Below are 25,741 nucleotides of genomic sequence, written 5' to 3'. Positions count from 1 at the left end.
CTTGATCTGCTGGAGGAGGCAAGGTCAGAGAGCTGGCCCTCGACCTTGTCCCTGGCACTCTTCATCCCTTGAGACCAGGACAAAGCCGCACTGGCTCTAGAGGGTTTCTGAGTACCGTAGACGCGGTCCAGGACCGTGTCCTTCCTTTCACGAGGAGGGACCTCAGGGTCTGGGATCCCATTAAGGTTCCTCATGAGGGTCAGGACTTGCCAGAACGCGTGTTTTGACTCCTGGTGCTTTTGCAGCGAAGTCTCCCGTCCCCAGTGGCTCTTCCTGGGGGGATACATGGACATCCTCGACGGCTCTAGACGGTTCCTGCCTGATCCTCGCTGACGATTTGGGGATCGTCTTAGAGTCCTTAGGCTCCCTCCTGGGCGGGATACAGGACTCGAGTAGCGAAGGGGGCAGGTCCTTCTCCACCTCTGGACGAGAAGACCTCTCGGGAAGAGGAGGAGCCTCCCCCACTGGTGCGATGGGGGAGTGTTCCGGCTCATCCAACTCTCCTGAGGAGGGGTAATCCTCCTCCGCAGGGGAGGGCGAGAAGGTCTGAGGGGGAGAAGGAGCCTTGTGCAAGGATCTGCGTGGAGACAGAATAGGCCTCGGAGGAGGTTCCACGGGAGAGACTCCTCTCTTCCTCTTCAGGGGGGAGGAAGCTGCCGCTGGTTCGTGACCTGAATCAGAGAGGGCGGACTTAATAGCCTGCACAAGGGCTCTGACTAGGGTGCCGAACCAGGGCTGCTATCTGACAATCGCGCTGTTGGACACCCCCTCTGGAGAGAAGGGGATCGAGGGATCCCTAAGAGGAGTCGACAAACGAGGGTTCGCTTGCAGGGCTGAAAAAGAAGAACCCCTAGACCTGTCCGGGGAGTGCCCCTCCTCTGGCGAGCGCGCTGGTCTGCACTTGCGGGTAGGAGAACGCGACGAAGAAGAGTCCGCCTGGCGGCGTTCGCACTGGGGCTCGTAAACCGGGCCCTGGTCAGGGTCGCACGTGAATGGATGGTGCGATACTGGAAACTCGCGCGCGCATACGCGTGGGCGGGGGCGGGCGCGAGGGCGCGATGGCGCACAGGAGGGTATTCAGGAGTGATGGCGCGCTGGCGACAGTATGTCTCGGTGGTGAAGAAGGGTTGCCTCCGAGTCCGCTATGATCAGCCAGTCGTCCAAATAACGAAGGAGACGGATGCTGATCCTGTGGGCCCATGAAGAGATGATGGTGAAAACTCTGTTGAACACCTGAGGAGCTGTGGAGAGACCGAAACACAGCACCTTGAACTGGTAGATCTTGTTATCTAGGCAAAATCTCAGGTACTTCCGAAGGGGATCGCAAACGATCCCTGGAGAGGTCTAGGTTAGTAGCTGGCAGGACAGGAGAACGGCGAGTCGTCTCCTCCGCAGAGGAATGTGGTGACGACGAGCCGAAGAGGCGCCTCTTAACCCCTTTGAAGGGGGAAGGAAGGCCTCTACGGCGAAGGGGAGGACAAGCCTTCCGCCTTATATGCCAACGAGGGACCGTGGGATCAGCACGTTTGCGCACTACCTCAAGCAGCTGGAGCGGGAACATGGTCGCGAGAGCGCGTCGGCGATGGCGTAGGCGTATGGCGAGCAGGAGCTGGAGCAGGAGGAGGCCGAAAGCGCGGCCGCGCAGCGACTTGGTGCGGCCCCAAAGGGCGCGAGATAACGGGGGCGCCTGAGCACGCGTCCGGAAGAACTGGCTGAGGGCGCGTCAGCGCTGGAGCAGGGTCGCGAGTGACCTGGGGGCGAAATGGTTGGCGCTGGTCAGATAAGACCGGCATACCCGCCTGTGGGCGCTGGTCGCGCCGGCGATCGTGGGAGCGCATGGCGCGTATCAGGATGCGGTCGCACCAGAGTGCGTTGTTGCGGCGGCCGCGCGGGGCGTGTCGTTGGATGAAGGCGCTCTGGTGTCCGTTGAAGGGCAACCTTAGTTGTCCTAAATACAGGAACGGGGCGCGTAGCAGGAACAGGGCGCGTTGCTGGAGCGCCGTGCGCGATTGCATCAGATGCAAGCTCGCGCAGTCTAGAGGGAGAGCCCAGAGGCGGCCGTGAGCGTCCGTGCGCTAACTTGGGAGCCTCTTAGGCGACGCGCTGAGATGTAGCAACGCGTGGGCGCGTTGGTGAGCGCGTGGGTGCTGGTGCTGGAACTGCGCGTGGGCGCATCTCCCTAGACGGGCGCGATGAGTCCAAAGCAACGTGCGGGCGCGTTGGTGAGCTCGTGGGCGCAGGAGCTGGAACCACGCATGGGCGCGTGTCGCTCGTTTCCCCCGATGGGCGCGACGAGTCCGCAGGAACCTGTGGACGCCTGTGCGCCAACTCAGGTGCCTCCTGGGCCGCGCGCGATGAAGCAGGAACTGGGGGGCACTGAGGTGCTGGAGGGCGCGTGAGCGCAGGTGGCCGCTGGGGCACCGGTGGACGCGTATGCGCAGGTGAGCGCAGGAGCGTCATGTCAGGAACTGGGCACGTTTGCGCACTACCTCAAGAACTGCTGGAGGGCGCCGGGGCACCGAAGGGCGTGGGCGCGCAGGGGGACCCTGGTGCGTAACAGGAATGGAGGCGCAAACGCCTGAGGGTGAGCGCCGAGGCGCTAAGTCAGGAACTGAAGCAACATCGGCAGGCGAGCGCTCAGGCGGTGCCTGGCGCTTGGGGGCAAGAGGCGCAGTTTTGCGCTCAAGCCCCTTCAGCCCCGAAGGACCCGGAGACTGCGCAGTGGCAGTATCAGGTGGCGCGTCACACGCATCAGGAGCTTTAGAGGTAGATGGTCTGGGCGACAGGTCACAAAGTCCCGAAGGACGACCATCCTCCGAAGGGGATCGCGAACGATCCCTGGAGAGGTCTAGGTTAGTAGCTGGCAGGACAGGAGAACGGCGAGTCGTCTCCTCCGCAGAGGAATGTGGTGACGACGAGCCGAAGAGGCGCCTCTTAACCCCTTTGAAGGGGGAAGGAAGGCCTCTACGGCGAAGGGGAGGACAAGCCTTCCGCCTTATATGCCAACGAGGGACCGTGGGATCAGCAAGCTGACCATCGATGGGCCTCCGAAGAGGAGTCTCTGTTAGTGAACTCCCCCGAGAGGGAGAATCACCGGCAGGAGAGACCGTGGGACTAAGCTCCTCCCTCAAAGGATGTTCGGAGGGGGAGTCTAAGCCTTCAGCTACCTCAGCCACAGGAACGGGCGTTTGGCTAGACCCACGGGATGTTTCCGTCACAACAACATCAACCACAGACAGAGGATCTATCTCCGCTGAAGTTGGCGATTGTTTGACGGCCGCACCCAGTTTGATCAAGTCAAACAGAGCTTCCTTGGAGGGCGAACCCTGCAGCCCCAAGGAAGCCCAAAGCTGAAAAAGATCATTATTAGATACAAATTCCACCTCCAGGGGGGGGGGGGGCAGCCGCCTTGCTATGGGAAGCAACTACCTCTCCCTCACCCCGAGATCGGTTAACAGCACTGCGGTCTACGCTACCACTCGCCGGCCTCTCGGAAGAGGCCGCTCGAGTGGGAGCTTCGGAGGAGGAAAGGGCGGCGGAAGTAGTAGTCTTGGGATTTTCTCTCTTCCGAGAAACCTCCGAAGGAGAAAGATCCCTTTTAGCCTTCTTCTTACGTCGCCAGGCAAACCTCTCCCACTGGGAGGTAGACCACTCCCTACACTCAATACACACGTTAGACCTATCACACCGTTGGCCCCTACACTGAGGGCATAAGGAGGGAGGATCCGTGTCCAAGGCCGACATAAAGGTACCACAAGGGTGGCCAGAAAGTCCAGGGCACGTACGCATGATGAGAAATAGAGGCCAACTTCACACACACACTGAAAAGAGAAAGCAAACAAAATTATGGCAGTCAAAAACGAGGAGAGCGCAGACACGTCTGACGTCTCTCCGAGCCAAAAGTAAAGTGAAGTATTCACTGGTGTGTGTGAGGGGGGAGGGGTAGCTAGCTACCCCTCCCTACCCCCCCCCCCTAACTAGCGGCGGGGTAGGAAACCCTCGTTAAAACTTTATGGCTCGTCATTCAGCTACGCCGAAGTAATAACCCCATGTAAATAGCGTGGTTTGTATTTCAGTTACGGAACAAATGCGCTGTTATGCGTTTGTGGGGAGGGGAATGCGGCGATGGGTACCTTGCCGTGCGTTGTCCAGCAGCCTCACGCGCGGGAAGGTATTGACGCTCGCGCGCGGGAAGGTATTGACGCTCGCGCGCGGGAAGGTATTGACGCTCGCGCGCGGGAAGGTATTGACGCTCGCGCGCGGGAAGGTATTGACGCTCGCGCGCGGGAAGGTATTGACGCTCGCGCGCGGGAAGGTATTGACGCTCGCGAGCGGGAAGGTATTGACGCTCGCGCGCGGGAAGGTATTGACGCTCGCGCGCGGGAAGGTATTGACGCTCGCGCGCGGGAAGGTATTAACGCTCGCGCGCGGGAAGGTATTGACGCTCGCGCGCGGGAAGGTATTGACGCTCGCGCGCGGGAAGATATTGACGCTCGCGCGCAGGAAGGTATTGACGCTCGCACGCGGGAAGGTATTGACGCTCGCACGCAGGAAGGTATTGACGCTCGCACGGGGGCGCGTAATGCTGCTCGCGCGATGGAGAATACAAGGGGTCACGCGTGGGAGACTGCTGGCCCGCGGGTGCTGATGCACGTGGGGGGCGTGCGAGCGGGCGACTACGAGGGCGCGCGGGCGACTACGAGGGCGCGCGGGTGACTACGAGGGCGCGCGGGCGACTACGAGGGCACACGGGCGACAGCGAGGGTGCGTGGAAGACTGATGGCGTGTAGGAGCGTGCGTGGGAGATTGTGGGCGCACAGGAGAGCACGCAGGAGACTGATGGCGCGCGCACGGGAGAATGTTTGCGCGAAGGGTCTGGGCGTTGAACACGCGCGCGCGCGGGCGAGAGTTCGCGCGCCCTAGAAGAAGCCGTAGGACGCATGCAGGAGAGATAACCCTGGCAGATGAGCGCGCAGCTGAAGCCTATGCACGTGGGCGCGCGCACGCAGGAGATAACCCTGGAGCGCGGGCACGCGGTTGAAGCCTGTGCACGTGGGCGCGCATCTTCTGGGAGCGCGTCAGAATGGTGGCGCACAACTGCAGGAGAGGATGGGCGCTGGCGCTCTCGGCGCGCGCGTATCCTCGTGGGCACGTGCAGGAGACTACGCGTGTAGGCGCGATGGCGAGCGCTGGAGACAGCTGTTGGCGCGTTGGCGAGCGCTGGCGCGTGGGAGAGGTCAAAATCAACTTCCCAACAGCGTCCAGATCCGAAGATCGTGGGCGCGCAGGAGAGATTATTGCTGAAAGTGGCCGCTGGCGCGCGAGAGAGCGCTGGCACGCAGAAGATCATTGACGTGCAAGAGAACGCTGGTGTGCAGGAGAGCGCTGGCGAGCAGGAGAACGATGTCACGTTGGAGAGCTCTGATGCGTTGGAGAGCGCTGGCACGCAGGAGGTTGCTGGTGCGCAGAAGGTTGATGGCGCGCAGGAGCGCGCAGGTGAGGGATGGCGCGTAGCTGGGCGTGGGCGCGCTAGCTCAGGCAAAGCCGGGTGTGGGCGCGCTAGCTCAGGCAAAGCCTGGCGCGCAGGAGAACGTGGGCGCGTATGCTCATTATTAGCATAGTGAGTGAGGGAAGTATGCGCGCGATGGCGCATACGCCCTTGATACCCCGTATTAGGGTTAGATGCCTGACGAGCATGAAGGTCAGGTTTCTTCGGCGCGTAGCGAGCATCAGCACTCTGGAACGGTGACGGCAGGTCGGCAGGTCTGACAGGTGGAAGGTCAACGTGTCCTTTGAAAGGACGACCTTCCACCGAAGGGGATTGCGAACGATCCACTGAGAGGTCCAGGACCAAAGCAGGAACAGTCGGTGATCGCTGAAGAGGCTCCTTTGCGGAGGACTGCAACGAAGACGTAGAACCAAAGAGGCGTCTCCTCACCGCAGGTGAAGGAAGGCCTCTCTGGCGAAGAGGAAGGCGAGTCTTGCGACGGATACGCCTTCTGGGGGCCGTTGGATTAGCAAGCTGACCTTCTGCAGTCCTCCGAAGAGGAGTCTCTGTAAGTGAACTCCCTCGAGGGGGAGAAACACTAGCAGGAGAGACTGTTGGACTTAGTTTCTCCCACGTTGGTTGAACAGGAACGGGAGAAACTAAGCCTTCAGCTACTGCGGCATTTGAAGAGGCAGAGGTATTAGGAGATACCGCATTGGATACCTCTGACACCACAACGTCAACAAGAGACAGAGGATCAACCTCTGCCGGAGTCGGCGATTGCTTTACAGCGGCACCCAATTGGATGTAGTCAAGTAAGGCTTCCTTGGAGGGCGAAACCTCGAGCCCAAAGGAAGACCAAAGCTGTAAAAGATGGGTTAGTGACACATCCTCCCCCGGGGGGAGAGGTGGAGCTGCCTTGCTAAGGGAGGCAACGCCATCTCTCGAACCCTGAGCTTGGAAAACAGTACAACAGTCTACGCTACCACTCGATGGTCTCTCGAAAGAGACCGACCGAGTGGGAGCTTCAGAGGAGGGTTGAGCAATGGAAAAATAGTCCTTGGGTTTTTCTCCTTTCAAAGAAACCTTCGAAAGAGAAATAACCCGTCTGGAATTCTTCTTACGTCGCCGAGAAAACCTCTCCCACTGGGAGGTAGACCACTCCCTACACTCACCACACTTATTATCACTATCACACAGTTGACCTCTACAGTAAGGGCAAAGGGTGTGAGGGTCTGTCTCGGCCGCTGACATGAATGTTCCGCAGGGGCGGTCGGGTAATCCAGGGCAGGTGCGCATAATAGCAGAGGCCAACTTCACACACAAACCTGTCAAAAAGAGAAAGCAAAATGACAAATTCGAAGATAATTTGTATTTTTCCTAACTATACAAACCTTAGCTATTTAAAGTGGGTAATTACTTTCGGCGTAGCTGAAAGGACGAGCCATTAACAGCCACCACAGGGCCGATAGAGAACGTATCGAGCCTCCTGTGGGTCACGTCTTGCAGGTAGTGGGCCGTGAAGGTCGTTTGACACATCCATACCCCTGCTTGTAGAACCTGCGTCACTGAGAAGTTCTTCTTGAAGGCCAGGGACGTAGCTACTCCCCTGACATCATGAGCTCTAGGGCGACATGATGGAGGAAGGTCAGGATTCAGGGACAGATGGATTGCCTTTCGAATCCATGCTGAAATGGTGTTCTTGGTAACCCTCCTCTTCGATCTCCCAGTGCTAACAAACAATGCCTGCACTTGGGGACTAACTGCAGCTGTTCTTTTCAGATATAGCCTCAGACTCCTAACTGGGCACAGGAGGAGATGGTCTGGGTCATCTGTTACGGAACGAAGACTCGAAATCCAGAACGAGTCGAACCGAGGGTCCGGCACTCCCGGATTCTGAGTCTTAGCAATAAACTCAGGGACGAAGCTGAACGTTACCTCCCCCCATCCCCTTGAATGGGCAATGTCATATGAGAGACCATGAAGTTCGTTAACTAGCTTGGTAGACGCCAAAGTCAGGTGGCGATCTGAAGCCTGGCGTAATAATTAGTAGGGAGGTTAAGAGACCTGAGAACTCGAAACATGTTCCATAGAGGAGGTCTCACTTCCGACTGAGGGCTGAGGGCAGGTAAGTTCATAACTACGTATGAGTAGGGAAAGCTCCAGCGAAGAAGAAATGTCCACTCCTTTGAGCCTGAAGGCTAGACTTAAGGCTGAGTGATAGCCTTTCACTGCCGAGACTGAAAGGCGCATTTCTTCTCGCAAGTACACGAAGAACTCCGCTATTGCTGGAATAGTGGCATCGAGTGGAGAGATACCCCTTCCACGACACCAACCAAAGAAAACTCTCCACTTTGCCTGGTAGACCCCTGCGGATGACTTTCGCATGTGTCCAAACATCCTTTCCACAACTTGTTGCGAAAATCCTCTCTCTGCGAGGAGATGCTGGATAGTCTCCAGGCGTGAAGCCGAAGCGAAGCTACGGCTTTGTGAAAGATGTTGGCGTGTGGTTGTTTGAGTAGCTCGTGTCGCGGAGGGAGTTCTCTCGGAGGCTCCGTAAGGAGTTGCAGAAGGTCCGGGAACCATTCCGCGTGATTCCACAGCAGAGCTATGAGAGTCATCGAGAGGTTGACCAATAGTCTGGTCTTGTTGAGTACCCTCCTCATCAGACAGAACGGGGGAAAGGCGTATACGTCTATGTTGTCCCACCGTTGTTGGAAAGCATCTTGCCAGAGAGCCTTGGGATCTGGGACTCGGGAGCAGTACAGCGGCAGCTTGAAGTTCAGGGCTGTCGCGAACAGATCCACAGTCGGGGAACCCCACAAAGTCAGGACTTTGTTGGCTACTTGACGATCCAAAGACCACTCGGTGCTCACTATCTGAGACGCTCTGCTCAGACTGTCGGCGAGCACATTCCTTTTGCCCGGAATGAAGCGAGCTGATAGTGGAATCGAGTGGACTTCGGTCTATCTCAGTATCTCTACTGCTAGATGGGATAGCTGTTCTGAAAAGGTACCTCCCTGCTTGTTGATGTAAGCCACTACTGTGGTGTTGTCGCTCATCACCACCACAGAGTGACCCGCCAGGTGCTGTTAAAACTGTTGAAGGGCCAGAAAAACGGCCTTCATTTCAAGCAGATTTATATGGAGGCACTTTTCTGATTCTGACAATAGGCTTGAGGTCCTGTGGTTCAGAACGTGGGCTCCCCACCCTTTCTTTGAGGCGTCTGCCACCCACCACTGAAGGTCCGTCCATTCCGCGAGACCCATGGGGATCAAGACATCCAGGGAATCATGTCCTTGACTCCACCGGGACCTGAGTTGCCATTGCAGGGATCTCATTCTGAGACGACTGTTGGGAACTAGACAGACCAAGGATGAGAGATGGCCGAGGAGACGTAACCACGATTGGTCTGAGAGTTCGTCTCGTCTGAGGAAAGAACTTGCGACCTTCCTCAGCCTTGCTATCCTGTCGTCTGATGGCAAGGCTTTGTGGAGATTGGTGTCCAATATCATGCCTAGATATACCAGTCTTTGGATAGGAAGCAGAGAAGACTTCTCGAGATTTACCATGATCTCTAGATCTTAGCAAATCCCCAGAAGTTTGTCTAGGTGTTGAAGAAGGGTTGACTCCGAGTCTGCTAGGATCAGCCAGACGTCCAGATAACGGAGGAGACGGATGCCGATCCTGTGTGCCCACGAAGATATCAGGGTGAACACTCTGGTGAAAACCTGAGGTGCTGTGGAGAGACCGAAACACAGCACCTTGAACTGGTAGATCTTGTTGTCTAGGCTGAATCTTAAGTACTTCCTTGAAGACGGATGGATTGGGATCTGGAAGTACATGTCCTTCAGATCCAGTGTGCACATGAAATCTCGCGGTCTCACTGCGAGTCTGACCGCGTCTGCTGTCTCCATGCTGAATGGGGTCTGCTTGACAAACCTGTTCATAGCTGAGAGGTCGATGAGAGGTCTCCAGCCTCCAGACGCCTTCTTTACAAGAAAGAGTCGACTGTAGAAGCCTGGGGACCCGTCGACGACCTCTTGGAGAGCGCCCTTCTTCAATATGGTCTCGACTTCTGCCCAAAGGGCTTGCCCCCTTGCTGATCCCATGGCAAGAGAGCTCAACGACACTGGATTCGCTGTCATGGGAGGTAGAGATGTTATGAACGGGACGCAATATCCTTGGCTGATCACGGAGATCGTCCAGGAATCGGCCCCGAGTTGCTGCCACTTGTCCGCGCAATTTTGAAGGCATACCCCCACTGGTAGACGTGCGGGGGGACTGCCAATCCTAGCGTTTGCGGCCTCAGCCACTGCCCCTAGGATTTTTGCCTCCCCTGGAGGACTTCTTGCCTTTCCTATCTTTGACAGGAAAGGGCTGTTTGGACACCGTTGCCTTTGCTGCTACTGCCGGCTTCATCGTCTTTGCAGGGCGAGGTTGTTGAGGTGCTGGAGGCTTATAGGGCTTTGATGTTAAAGCCCTCTGGAGGAGGGAGTCCTGGTTGGACTTCCTCCACCTCTCAGCTGCCTGCTCTACATCTTTCGGCTCAAACAGACTACTCCCCAAAAGGGAGGAATGTCTGAGTTTACTGACCTCAGTGTTGGGGACCTTCGAGTTGAATCTTTCAGACACCATATCTCGGCGTTTCAGGATAGTATTAGCCCACAAGTTCGAGACTTGGTGGGCCAGAAACTCGATGGTACGAGTGCCTGAAAGAAGGAAGGTCTCCAAGGCCTTCCTGGTACTCTCCATAGACAAGTCTTCGGATCGTATCAGGATGCCAAGAGACCCTAGCCAGATATCCAGCCACGAAGTGGCCTGCATGGCACACTTCGCTACCTTCTCCTGGCAGAGGATCTCCGAGGCTGAGAACGACACTGGCCGGTTGGAGAGTCTCTCGAGACGGACTCCCCTGGAGAGCTCTTCCACCGAGTGGTGGAGGGGAAGAGCTAAACAGGATTCCTTCATGATCTCGAAGTACCTCCTCTGGTGGATACGAGGAGGTGGGAGGAGTTTGTTTCCGGCACTTGAACGGCTAGAGGAGGCTAGCTCAGAGAGCTGGCTCTAGACCTTATCTCTGGCACTCTTGACCCCCTGGGACCAAGGCAAAGCCACGCTGGCTTTAGGGGGCTTCTGGGTACCAAAGACTCAGTCCAGAACCGTGTCCTTGCCCTCTCAAGGAGGAATCTCTGGATCCGAGAATCCGCTAAGGTTCCTCATCAGAGTCAGAACTTACCAGAAGGCATGCTCCGACTCTTGCGGCTCTCCTCCTGATGGACTAGCAGCAAGGTCTCCAGTCCCCAAAGGCTCTTCTTGGGGAGACTCGTGGATGTTCTCCGCGGGCTTAGCTGGCTCTGGTCTGATCCTCGAAGATTTCGGAATCGTCTTGGAGTCCTTCGACTTCCTCCTGGGAGGGATGCAGGATTCCAACAAAGATGGTGGGGAGCTCTTCTCCACCTCCACCCGAGGAGACTTCTCAGCGCAAGGTGGGGTTTCTCCCATTAGTGCGATGGGAGAACGCCTCACCTCACGTGAATCCCCTGAGGACGGAAAATCCTTGTCCACAGGGGATGGAGAGAAAGTCTGGGGAGGGGAAGGAGCCTTCCTCGACGACTCCCGAGGAGCCAGTTTTGCCCTTGGAGAAGTAACCACGTCGTCCACTCCTCTCTTCCTCTTCAGGGGGGCCGAGATAGCCGCTGATTTGAGGCCTAGTTCAGAGAAAGCGGGCTTGAAAGCCTGCGCAACCACTCTGATCAACGGCCCAAACCAGGGCTGCCGACTGACAGCAGCGCTGTCAGAGACACCCTCTGGAGGGAAGGAGATCGTAAGATCCCTAGGAGTGGAAACTACAACAGGGTCTGCCTGAAAGGAAGAAGCTGTGGAAGAAATGTTTCTGGACCTGTCCGGAGATTTCCCTCCCTTCGTTGAGCGCGCTGTCCTGCGCTTACCGGGGGGAGGGGGGGGGGACGCGATGAGGATTACTTGACGGCATGTTGTAATGCAGGATCTCGTGTGGGAACGCACTGGGCATAGCGCTCGCGCGATAGGCCATTGCCTAGCTCGAGGGCGCGCGATTGCTCGCACACGCATGGGCGATGGTGCGCAGGCGAGCGATGGCGCGTAGGCGAGGGTGCGGGTTGGAGCGCAGGCGAGCGTTGGCGCATGGGTGAACAATGGCGCGCAGGAGAAGGAGCTCGTGGGCGTGCAGGCGACAGGGCGCGTGGGCGCATAGGTGAAGGGGCGCGTTGCCGCGTAGGTGCGCGTTCCGGAGACCTCAGATGGTGTGCAGCAATAGGATCCTGAAGGGCCCGTAAGGGCGAAGCCGTTGGGCGCGCACGTGCAGGGGAAATATCCCTAGAGAGCGGGCGCTCAGGAGGGCGCTCATCTGGAACCGTCATTCTGGCAGTGGGCACGTGGGCGCGCGATGGCACGTAGGCGAGGGATGGCGAGCAGGCGAGATCCGGTGACGCGTCGGCGATAGGCGGTGTGGAGGAGAGCGCTGGCGAGCAGGGGAGGAGGAAGACTTCCCTCTGGAGCTCTGATCCGAAGATTGAGGGCGAGCAGGCAAGCGTTGGCGAGCAGGAGAGCGCTGACGAGTGGGAGAGCGCTGGCGCACAGGAGATCGCTGACGAACAGGAGAGCGCTGACGAGCAGGAGACCGAAGGCGTCCATGGTGTGCATCAGGCTGAGAGCGTGCAGAGGTCCGCTGGCAAGCAGGAGATTGTGGGCACACAGTCTCTGGAACTGCCGGGCTAGCAGGAGATCGTGGGCATGCAGGAGAGCGCTGGCGAGACGAGTCTGCAACAGGAGGGCGCTTGCACGCAGGAGAACGTTGGCGCTTAAGGGACTTACACACAATGTGTGAAAGCCCCTTTTGCCCCAAAGGGACCGGTGCCCGTTGGAAAACAGGATGGGTGGGCGCCCACAGCACATCTGCAGCCAGGAAGAGCGAGGGCAGGTCAGCAGGTCTGGCAGGAGAAGGAGATCGCGAACGATCTGCGGAGAGGTCCAGGTCCAAAGAAGTAGCAGGAACGGTAGCTGAAGGACGAGGTTCCTCTTCGGGGGACTGCAAGGATGAAGATCCAAAGAGGCACCTCCTAACACCCTTGTGAGGAGAAGGAAGACCTCGGTGACGAAGAGGAAGGTGAGCCTTACGTCTTATACGTCCTCTGGGAACAGCAGGCAAACCATCAGCAGTCCTCCGAAGAGGAGTCTCTGTCAGTGAACTCTCCCGGGGGGAGGGAGAATCACCCGCAGGAGAGACCGTTGGACTTAGTTCCTACCTCGAAGGATGTTCGGAGGGGGGAGCTAAGCCTTCAGCTACAACAGGAGCAGGGGTTTGAACACTCTCATTGGAAGCCTCTGTCACAACAGCCTCGACAATAGACAGAGGGTCAACCTCTGCTACTGCCGGTGAGTGTTTGACAGCTGCTCCCGACCTGATCATGTCAAACAGGGCTTCCTTGGAGGGCAAGCCCTGAAGCCCCAAGGAAGCCCAAAGCTGCAAAAGATCATCATTATTTACATCAACAGAAGGAGAAATAATTAAATCCTCCCCCGGGGGAGGAGGAGGAGCTGCCTCACTATGGGAGGCAACTCCCTCTCCCAAACCCCGAGATCGGTCAACAGCAGTACGGCCTACGCTACCACTCGACAGCCTCTCGCAAGAAGCCGACCGAGTGGGAGTTTCAGAGGAGGTTGGGCCACGGAGGAAGAGCCCTTAGGATTTTCCTTCTTCAAAGAAACCTTTGAAGGAGAAATATCCCGTTTGGACTTCTTCCGGCGCCGAGAAAACCTCTCCCACTGGTAGGTAGACCACTCCCTACATTCAATACATCCATTACCACTATCACACCGTTGACCCCTACAAGGCATAAGGTGTGTGGATCCGTGTCTAACGACGACATGAAGGTCCCACAAGGGCGTTCAGGTAAACCAGGGCACTTTCGCATTGTACAGGCCAACTTCACAACACTCTAGAAAAGAAAAAGCAAAAAGCATAGACTAAATGGCTGTCGTGTAGGCGAGGGTGACAGCGGACACGTCCGACTAGCACCCGAGCCGATAGCAAAGTGGGCTTACCACACAGGTGTGTGAGGGGGGAGGGTAGCAAACTACCCTCCCTACCCCCCTCTAACTAGCGTTGGGGTGGTAAACCCTCGTTAAAATTCTAATGGCTCGTCCTTTCAGCTACGGCGAAAGTAATTACCCACTTTAAATAGCGTGGTTTGTATTCCAGTTACGGAACAAAAAAAAAACATTAATGGGTGCCAATGAGAGGCGAGGATGAAAGCAGACACGTTCGACTACCATCCGAGCCGAGAGCAAAGTGAGTTCAAGCACAGGTGTGTGCGGGGGGAGTAGCAAGCTACCCTCCCCTACCCCCGCTAACTAGCGGTGTGGGTAGTGAACCCTCGTTAAATTTTAATGGCTTGTCATTTCAGCTACGCTGAAAGTAATACCCCTAATGAATAGCATGGTTTGTATTCCAGTTACAGAACAAATAATGGTTCTTGTTCCTCACTTACGATCACAGGAAAATAAAACATCACCCTCGTATGCATTGGCAATTGGTAATGCTGAGCTTCGCACTCTAAGAAAATATAATAAAACTAACACATTAAAATTAAAGAAATTAATGACTTACTTATATGAATGTGATGTCATAACTTAGGGGTCACGGGGGTGTTGTGACTGAGTCTGTGGTGTCTTAAGTGTTTTGCCTTAGATTAGCACTGCACTTGGAACACTGTAAAAGTTGATATACAATATTACATTACTGTACGTGATTTAAGAAATTTATCAACATTGGAATACACCAAAATAGTTTCAAGTATGGATTACTGAAGCGGTTACAATTTTCTAATACCTAGATCGTAAAATACGCAAAAGACGACACTTAAACTAACAAAGACGTGACTTGGGCAAAGGTTTCCACGGAAAAGGGCTTGTTGGAAGGTGGGGGTAGGGAAATATTAACCCCCCTGTGCAAACTTTACATACGCATGGGTTCGTGATTGGTTAACGGAAAAGCAACGGAGTCTAGAGAGTAAACATGAATGAACAGAATGGGAAACTGGTCCAGAGCAAGTATTTATGTGAAATCTGGGAGTGACAAGGTAATAACAAAATGTATAAAAGTAATGTACGAAGATAAAATGGAATGTAAAATAAAAAATATTTGATGGGTATATAAAATGAGGTGATTTTATAAGATATCGGATAATAAGATAAGTAATACTGGGGTCAAACGTAATACTGTATGTATACGAGGGTATTACATAGCTAATCGAGTAATAGACTTGAACAGAGCTGGTAGAGAGACGAACAGTTACATTTCAGGATTAGAGAAGAAGAAATCCTATTTATTAGATGTCAATGTGGGACAAGAGATACACGATGGTGGAGGCATGTGGTTTATTGCGTCCTCTAGTACAGACTCAACCCAGTTGCTCTCTGCAACCGGCATACTCACTTGGCGCCTGCCAGCCACGGGAAAAAATATCATACTTGCAGGTACTCCATCACTATTGGTGGAGGAAAAGTCTCTGTGCAGGGAGGCGGGGTTTTTGCGCAGAAAGTCGAAACCTGCTACAGTATGTACAAACGTACGTACAAGAGCGTCTACAACGTGAAAGTAGAATGAGAAAAATTAAATGGAAAACACTGCTAATGTTAGCATGATACGTCAACATTTGATCTACATTACAAGTTGGCAGCACTGGTTACTGTATTTTTTTCATGAGACATAGTCTTTGCAACGGCGCCTTCAAAGTTTATCCAGCTATACTGTTTTGTATTTTCCTACTTTTATTATACATTCAAGAAGGTAATATATAGAGAAGAAAAGGCTTGTTTTACGATTATATATAGTTTCCCCAGTATGTTTTCCCCCACCCAAAACCCCGAGTTCCCACTGGGGATCCCCCATCATTGTAGGATATATATATATATATATATATATATATATATATATATATATATATATATATATATATATATATATATATATATATATATATATATATAGTATTTCTGAAACTATTCATTTTCGACGATAGCGTAATTTTTTCTGTAAGAAAAAGTAGTTTTTTCCTAGGTTACATTGCCCTGTAATACACTACAATAATACCATTTGCGGTTGAAATGAAGGTCAAATTCGGTCAAATCACGTTATTTACTACAGGTAAACTTATATTTTCTGTTCGAAATGAGAATCTGTAATACAGTAAAACTTTACCGGTTTGTGACCTGGGAGGAGGGTGCGTGGGCTTGCCCACCCCATTAGGTCTGTGACCTGGGTAGGTTTGTGACCTGGGAAGAGGGTGCATGGTCTCGCCCACCCCATTAGGTCTGTGACCTGGGTAGGTTTGTGACCTGGGAAATACTAGGTTAGGTTATTGTTAGGTTCTGTAGCCTTTAACTTATCTAGAGTGTTAAATAATCCCTTTTTCCTGTTTTCGTACACCCAAAGTCCAAGGTTCCCGCCTGTGTCCTGAATTTGTCTGTGGTTCTTGCTTTTGGCTAGGTCTGTGATCTGAGTACCTTTGTCACCTGAGAATGGGGTCTGGGGATTGGACCCCAGTTAGGTCTATGACCTGTGACCTACCAGGTTAAGTAAGGGGGGGGGGGTTTGTTAGGTTCTGTACCCTTTTAAGAATCTCGAAAGTGTTAAATAATCACGATTTTTCCTGCATTCACTGACCCCAAGTCCCAGGTTCCCATCTGTGTTTGCCGGGAAGGGGGAGGAAGAATGGTTAATTTGTGATGGAAATAAAGGTCAAATCCATTGAAAGCACAATATTTACTGTAGGAAAATTTGCTTATTACTAATGAAAATTTAGTTCCGAGTGGTTCTATAATTTTACCAAACCTTTTCCCTCACCATCCTTGACTTCTTTTTGTCTTCGATTAAGTTGCCAATAAAAAAACTCATATCACAAATAATTCATGCCAATAAAAAACTCATATCACAAATTATTCAGAATTCAGCATGTACCCGAGTAGTGTACCAGTAACTTATATCAATCAAGGTAGGTTACTAACTTACTAGTCTCGATTAGCCTCTGCTGGGATTGGGTTAACTTGTGTAGACCATGTATTAACAAAATATGCAAATAACAATATATTCAATTGGCAAGAACTTACCTTCAGTAAAATCTGAAGAATGATATAGATGAGATAGATCCTATTACCTATTAAACATCGCAATACTTTTTAAATTCACAAAAAAGAAACAATTAATTAAACACGGTTAACGCGGACACAACCAAACAGGAAACAATGATAAATGTTCAAGATTTTCGGGAAAGGATTATGCTATACATCGGCACCTCTTGTACTCGCGTGTGGCAGTTTTTTTTTTTAGTTGTGTAAATTTCTATCGTTTTAATTTATCTTTTCCTTTAATGTTATCATTATTGAGTAAAAAATAAAACAACAGTCAGTTCAATACATTTCATATTCTTGTAGAAGTTCTAATAGTTAACTGCTTTTTCATTTTAATTGCAAAATAACAATATTTCATTTTAAACGTTTTCTTTTATATATATATATATATATATATATATATATATATATATATATATATATATATATATATATATATATATATATATATATATGTGTGTGTGTGTGTGTGTGTGTGTGTGTGTGTGTGTGTGTGTGTGTGTGTGTGTGTGTGTGTGTGTATGTATATGGACACATAAATTTTCTAATGTATTTATGTAGTACCCCGCTATATTTTTTTATACCACATAGTCTATTCATTGTAGACTTTATTTTTTTATATTCTTTTATATCTAATAGATTTGTTCCACAGATAATAAATGGTAGCCTATAGCAATGCCTTTCCAAAAAAAATTGGTTAGGATTGTACGTTTAAAAAATTTATCATTACCACTTCTTTCTATATTACGTCATACTTTTCTCCTTTCCATATAACCATCAAGCGCCTTTACTTTTCTGTACAATCTATCATGATTTTTTGTAGTAGTGTACAGTATAGGCCACCTTCCTTTTCAACCATTTTCCTTCCTTGTTTGAAGTTCCGTCCTAAGAACACCCCCCCCCTCTCTCTCTCTCTCTCTCTCTCTCTCTCTCTCTCTCTCTCTCTCTCTCTCTCTCTCTCTCTCTCTCTCAAATCTGGAGCAATTCTACTTTAATTTGTTTATGGACAATCCTTCAAGTTCTCCATTATTGTCCATTTTCCATTTACACTTAATTTTTACCAGGATTGGCAAATGAGGCTAGTTTTCTTTATTTGTTGAATTGGCTCATGTAGGCCTGGCCAGGCCTACTGATTTATCTCAATTATTTCAATTCCAAATTCCTGAAGGCTCTCTATAAACAACCTCAACACCTAGCCATGTCCCTATACTTTTCCTTCGCATTTCTACATGCGTTTCTAAACCTTGTTTGTCACCAGGTTGTTTTTAATTATTTCCTTTTCACATATTTTTATCTATAATCTAACCTCTTTCTTAATACTGGTGATCGCCAGGCGGGGGTTCGAGTCCCGCTCAGACTCGTTAGCTCTAGTGTCTGCAGCCTTACCATCCTTATGAGCTAAGGATGGGAGCTTTGGGGGAGCCTAGGGTCTATCTGCCGAGTCAATAGCAGCCATTGCCTAGCCTTCTCTGGTCCTAGCTTGGGTGGAGTGTGTCTTGGGCGCTGATCATATGTACATCATATATATATATATATATATATATATATATATATATATATATATATATATATATATATATATATATATATATATATATATATACATATACATACATACAAATAAGATAAGTCTCTAGGGCATTGTCTTGCTTGCACGGGCAATGTCACTATCCCTTGCATCTGCCATTAATGATCAGCCTTCAAACCTATATAGCATATATGGTCTCGATATAATTCTAAATGTACCATTTTTTATAGTCTTTAGTCCAATTTTATTACAGTTTGATATAAAGCTTACATCACCGTAATTTGTAACATTCGAGAAATTTGTATACTTCATGTCCACACAAGACAACCATTGTATTATCAAGTTGTAAATTAATTTAGTATACGATTTGATGTACATCATAGAAAATGAATGTCACAGTCCTTAATAGAGAACGAAGACAGAGATAGACTTAGGTATTTCATAACATCTCTGTGGCATATTCACGTTTCTATTATTTCTCGTAATATATAAATCTGATTCAAGCGTTTCTTTATCCATTTACTTATGAAAAGCATTTCTAGCAGCGTGACTCAAGATTGACAACCGTGATGAAATAGAAGAATCGGGGCAGACATGGCGATCATTTTTTATCAGAAATGATAATCTCTAAGAGAGTCCTGGGCTCACTATAAAATTTAAAACTGATGGCAATACAAGTGAAGGTCTTGAGATTTTACAGGGAAAGTCCCAACAATAAGAAATTTACTTGTGAACTCGAGGCTCAGACCTGAATTTCCCGTTTCTGCATAATTATTAAGAGGTTATAAGTGAGATAACCAAAATATAGTTGCATACTAAACAAAAAATAGTAATGGAAACACACTGCATTTTATTATCATTAACTTTTTGAGGCAGAAACAACTGTGCTATGCCTTATCACCAATGAGCTTTATCATTTCTCACTTTCCTGGGGATTATCAGTGAATTATCGTTATCAGAACTTGCGAATAAGATCATAAGATTGCCGTGGTATTATGATGAAAAAGGTTAGAGATGTGGAAAAGAATATTGATAGAATGTCATATAAGAGGAGAATGGTTAAGTGGCTGACCAAGGACTGTAAGGTATATCTGGCTGAAGGAAAGGCTCCTGAGAAATGGGATTGTGGATAAATGTTGATGTGTAAAGGTAATAGTATGAATCACAAGGACATAACAGTACTTCGTATCTCAAAAAGGCTTATGGAAGGATTTTCACTCTGAGAGTATAAGTGAAGAAAGAATGACAAAGAAAGAAAAAATATGGGTTTAGGCAAGAAATGTTATTAAACTAACTCTTCGTAGTGAAACTTATTTGAATGATTGAAAGAAATAAGGAACAGCTGCATGTGGTATTCATAGGTTTGCACAAAGCTCATGACAGGATTGAGAGAGAGGTAATGTGGAGTGTGTTGAGAACGTGTGGTAGGGATGATATGCGGTTATGAGCTATGAAAAGTTTTTTATGGTTGAAATAGAGCGATTAATACATTACATAAAAAGAGTAAATTCTTAGTATAGGTGAAATGATGCAAGCATGGACAACTTGTGGTCAGTGACATTTATTTATTCATCATTAAGAAGTAATGAGAGTGATATAATTTCTATGTACTGTAAATCTTCTTAGTAACATAAATAAAACAAGGAAGAACTGCAAAAACAATTACAATAGTATATAATTTCTTGCATATGGGTTTTATCATGCGGCCCTCACAAACTTGGATATAGTTTAAATGTTGTCCCTAGTTGACGAACATGTTGTCCATGCTTGTTTCACAGTATCTAAGAAGATTTTGTCATCTTCCCTACATTATAGAGAATAAGTGTCTGACTATAATATATATATATATATATATATCCAGTCACGCACAGCTCTCCCCATCCCTTGGGAAGGAGGAGAGGGAGTACTCATACCCTAGTGAGAGGGAGGTGCGTGTGCGTGTGTGTGGATATCTAAATATTTAGCCCGTCATTTTTGACGGATCGCATACACTGGTGTAGGAAAAATGGATGATAACATCTGATTGAAAAGAGTATATAATTCCTAAGAGCTGGAAGGTAGGAGAGGAAGCCTAAGTAAAGATGGATGGTGATAAAGATATACAGTATATATTGGGAAGATGGGCCTTGATAAACAAATGTGTTTAGAGGATTTAAGCAAACTGTTGATGAGTCCTACGAATACAATTTAGTAATTAAGGGATGATTGTGACTGTTTTGGTGTTATGCCTGTTTTCTGGAGTCAACTCCTAATACAGGGGTGGGACTACGAACGCCCTTGAAGAGGAGGAAGTTAAGGGAATCGTTCATAAGATCATGTGAAGCTTTGTGAAAAAAAAATCATACACTATTTACAAAATTAATCTTAAAATTTAGATTTTCAACGAATTTTTGAAAAAGCTTCCATTCATCAAAAATTTGTTAATTAATTTCGGAGTTTCTAATTCTTTTTGTATTCTAAATATTCAGTTAACGCTTTTCTAATCAAACCATTGTAGCCCTGACAAAGAATCACGTAGAAATAAATGGTTAGAACGTTGGCAAAAATATTAAATGAGAACCATAGTTGCAGTTTTTCATCTTTTCGTGAAATCAACCTGGAATTTTGTCTATCAGGTGTGATGTGTTCAATTTTTAGACGCCATAATACATCATATATTAACTATAACAATAGGAGAACATGCCCAAAACACGCACAGATAAATATATATATATATATATATATATGTATATATATATATATATATATATACAGTATATAGTATAAATGTATAAAATATATGTACACACACACATATATATATGTATAATATATATATATTATATATAATGCTTTGTGTGTGTGTGTATGTGTGGGATTGATTCTTAAGTAGATTAATAGACATTAGCTCCGGTAGATGGAAACTGGTGTCATGTAGGATCTAAGTTTATCAGATAAGATAGAGCGAACAGAGCTAAGATGGTGTTTTAAGACGTTAAGAGGAGAGAGAGAGGAGAGAGAGAGAGAGAGAGAGAGAGATGCGTAACTTTGACGATGACATTCATCATTCACTATCATGATAAGCAGGGTCAAAAGCTTCTTAAGATCTTAATAATGGATACAGTGCAATGCTGATTACCTTACAATGTCACTTCATATTTTAAAATCCAACCGCTATAGGCGTTGGCGATAGCCTTTTTCGATTGTTGACTACGCTGTGTATTTCTATCTAATAATATATATATATATATATATATATGTGTATATATATACATATATGTATTATATTATATTATATATATATATATATACAGTATATATATATATAATATATATATTATATATATATATATATATATGTATGATAAATTTTGCACATTTAGACGTGTTTTTTTCATATTCAAATAAGCCATATATATTTTTGATACATTAATGTCTGGATTCTCTTAACGACCTCGGGATCAGAGCCCCAGGCGAAATCACACAAAGACAAGAGCTTGTGACGGCCGGGAATCGAACCCTGGTCGGCAAGCTTGTATAGACAGTGACAGTGACAGTGACAGTGACAGTGACAGTGGCTTATTTGAATATATATATATACTTATATATATATACATACATAAATTCCAGTAATTAGTTTGAAGGTTTAAAGGCCATTCATGAACGACATAGGCAAGGGATAGTGACAATGCCCTAGATACTGACCATGTATACATATAATCAGTGCCCAAGCCGCTCTCCACCCAAACTAGGACCAAGGAGGGCCAGGCAATGACGACTGATAACTCAGCAAGTATAGCCATAGGCTCCCCCAAAGCCCACATCCTTAGCTTATAAAGATGGTGAGGTTGCAGACACTACAAGAAACTATCGAGCTTGAACGGAACGCGAACCCCATTCCGGCAGATCGCCAGGCAGGGACGTTTCCAATAGACCAGTGTTTCCCAACCCTGGGGTAAATTACCCCAGTGGGGTAATGGACCCGTATTTTTGGGGTAATCAAGATGTTCTGAAATTGAGTTATTCACATTCTCCCCCCCTCCTCTCTCTCTCTCTCTCTCTCTCTCTCTCTCTCTCTATATATATATATATATATATATACATATATATATATATACACACACACACATATATATATATATATATATATAAATATACATATATATATATATGCATATAAATATATATATATATATATATATATGTGTGTGTGTGTGTATATATACGTATATACGTGTATATATATATATATATATATTTATATATATATATATATAGAGAGAGAGAGAGAGAGAGAGAGAGAGAGAGAGAGAGAGTATTCTACACTGATGATGGTTCATTTTGATATCCATTAAAATGAAAAAGTTTGCATTTGTTTTGGATCCTTAACTATAAGCAGCCAATAGCGGGCTACATGATCCATACAGTTCATCAGGTGGCTGCAAAAAAACATCCGATGTTATCGGGTATTATGTTCAATGGGGTCATTGATTAGTTGGAAATAAAATTTTGGGAGTAATCATTTAAAAAAAGGTTGTGATTGTCTATTGAATAAGACAATCACAACCCCTTTAGGATTCAAATCGAAAGAGTAGAGCTACGTTGGTAGTAACAGATTATTATTATTATTATCATTATTATTATTATTACTATCCAAGCTACAACCCCTAATTGGAAAAGCAAGATGCTATAAGCCCAGGGGCTCCAATAGGGAAAAATAGCCCAGTGAGAAAAGGAAATAAGGAAATACATAACTGAAGAGAAAAAAATTAACAATAAATCATTCTAAAAAAAGTAACGAGCCTCACACTCCTGACAAAGTTAGCAGACAACTTTCCGTATCCGTTTATTGAAAGATAGGGGACAATATCGTCGCTTCAGCATATCAAACTTAGATACTTAAGGTACCTAGAGATATCATCTCTAAGCTGAAAAAATCTTTTTAGCTAACTAATTGTACTAATAGTTACGCCACTATTAATAAACAAAAACCACCTATTTAATGACAATAATTTTCTTTTTTATTAAACCCATTAAAACGCTCATATTCTAATAAATAGGAAGATATTTGAATGTCTGATAAATCGAAAAAAATACCGATTTTGTACTCCGATTATTGAGAAAGGACTTATGAATCATTAAGTGCGTTTGTTAGTGTTTTTCATTCATTTTGGGAATCAACATTGATCAAGTCCTGTTTTTTTCGTTATCATCTTATATGTAAATTTCCGTTTTCGTAGGCTTTTAAAATCTCTGAATCCCGTGAACGATCTGAAGAGAGAGAGAGAGAGAGAGAGAGAGAGAGAGAGAGAGAGAGAGAGAGATTTTCAAAGTTTGAACTGGAATAAAACTGATTTTGTAACGTTTACCAGGAGTTACTGAGCATCAAAGAAACCACCAACGAAATGCAAACATGAATGAAGATATTCCTTTTTTTTTTTTTGTTTCGTAACGCAAATAGGTTTACTCAAATATCACTTGCGGAGCTAATAGTTATAGTTAACTTCTAAGGAAAATATGTTTAACACGCAAATGTTATATATTTTTTGTGAAAAATTTGCAATTATATCATATAAAGTAGAAGAGTTTAAAATCAGGTTAATATACTTTGAACAAATGATAATAATGATAACTGGTATTAAAAGTAGCTTCGGTAACTTGAAAAAGTCTCGGGGGGAGGGGACCACGGGGCCCAGAGGTTGCCCACGAGCCTGACCTAAATCATACTGGATATATTGTTAAGGTTCTCTTGGGAAAAATTAGATACATCTAAAAAGAGCATCACAAATACCAGCATGCTAAAGCATCTAGAAACGTTATCAAATGTTTATATGCAAGCTAATTAAATAATGACTTGAAGCTCAACGTTTCAGCAACATTTTAGAGCATCGAAAGAGCTGAAAAAATGTTTTGTAATAGTCACGCTGTGACACAATTTCCGCTCTTCTGGGGAAAAAAGAAAGAAATATACTGTTTGGTGTTTAATTAAGCCAGACGTCTTCCACACTAATGGAATTTCCCATTTGGGTCTTAAAACACCTGAAATATCAAGGTTGTCCAAGACCTTTCTCGATGTCACTTGAACGAAAAGAATATGCAGTAATATGTGTTTCAGTAAGAGATGTAATTGGAGTTTAGAATCGCGTTTATGCCATGTTTCACTATAAAAAAGTAAGAAATCAAACAGAGAGAGAGAGAGAGAGAGAGAGAGAGAGAGAGAGAGGAGGATGTCATATAATAGGAAAGGTAGGGAAAAGCCCTATGATAAGTAAGGTGTAGCAAATAAAGAGAAGCCCTATAAGTTAGGTGTAACAAATTTTCCTACTAAACTATTATTTACTTGGAATGATTGAACCATTTTATGATGGATTCAGTTTTAACAAGAATTTCAATCGGCACGAAGATTTCTTTCTTAGTCGTTTTCTTATAGTATTTTCTCTACACGTGAAATAATGATATTGATACTATTAGTTTCTTCAATATGCTGTATAAGCACGAGAGAATTTTGTGTAATACGTACATAAATACAGTAGACCTGTTTGTAGGAACAGAAAACATACAAAAATCATAGTCTTGGCTAACCGAAAAAATTGGCCATTATTAGGAAAATAAATCAAGAAAGGTCTTGGTAGTCGGATATTTTGCTTCCACAAATATAACTCATTTATATTCAAGAAGGAAATATATATATAAGTATATATATGTATATATATATGTATATATATATATATATTATATTCCACAAATATAACTCATTTATATTCAAGAATATATATATATATATATATATGTATGTATGTATTCCACAAATATAACTCATTTATATTCAAGACGGGATATATATATATATATATATATACAGTATGTATATATATATATAATATATATACATACATATATATACATATACACATATATATAAATAGGACACTTCTTATCGTTCAAAGATGCACTGAACAATTTCATATGGTTGCTACGTAATGTCATACATACCCATAAATTTGTGAATTTCAGCTAGAACCGTTTTTATGAGTAGATGGATAAATATGTGAAATTAGTTTAATATTAAGTATTGCTTTATTACCACAAAGATCGACACTGTTTTGCTCTGAGAAAAGTACGGCAGAGTTGGCTGTGCTACCAATGAGTGCAAAATAGCTTTCAAAATTTAAACACAAATAGCAAATAAACTATTTTGATCTTTATTTAAACTGTCTGTAGGTTACGATATTGATTAATAGGCTTCACTGGTTAAAACACTCTTGAACTCGTACCACACAGGTGGTGATTATTATTATTATTAAAAGAAGGAGTTTTACCAGCCCAATGAGTCAAGCTTGACTCTCACAGGGCTGGCCCGAAAAAAAAATCGGGATGTAAGAATTATAAGATTATCAAAAATTCAATTGATAAGGAAAAAAAATAAATAAATGAAAAAAAAAGAATTATATATATGTATATACAGTATATACTTATAATCTTTAAATATTCTAAATATGGGTGAATAGATGGATGAGTAGATATATATATATATATATATATATACATACATATATATATATATATATATATAT

General features: G+C 46.4%; 1 protein-coding gene across 6 annotated transcripts in view; it reads right to left on the bottom strand.

The window, feature by feature from the left end:
• The window catches only part of LOC137632488 (F-box/WD repeat-containing protein 2-like), a 477,230-nt gene that overhangs the window by 338,406 nt on the left and 113,083 nt on the right, over positions 1 to 25,741 (bottom strand). For 2 of the 6 annotated variants that reach the window (XM_068364444.1, XM_068364449.1), the window contains exon 1: positions 16,640 to 16,761. The exons of the other annotated variants lie outside the window; for them this stretch is intronic. The gene's annotated coding sequence lies outside the window, so the exon portion shown is untranslated. Of the gene's footprint in view, positions 1 to 16,639; positions 16,762 to 25,741 lie in introns of those variants that run through there. 6 annotated transcript variants of the gene reach the window in all.

The sequence above is a fragment of the Palaemon carinicauda genome, chromosome 41 (assembly GCF_036898095.1).
Source record: "Palaemon carinicauda isolate YSFRI2023 chromosome 41, ASM3689809v2, whole genome shotgun sequence".
Lineage (NCBI taxonomy): Eukaryota > Metazoa > Arthropoda > Malacostraca > Decapoda > Palaemonidae > Palaemon > Palaemon carinicauda.
The sequence above is the reverse complement of the archived record's forward strand: the minus strand, read 5'-3'. Positions and strand labels throughout refer to the sequence as shown.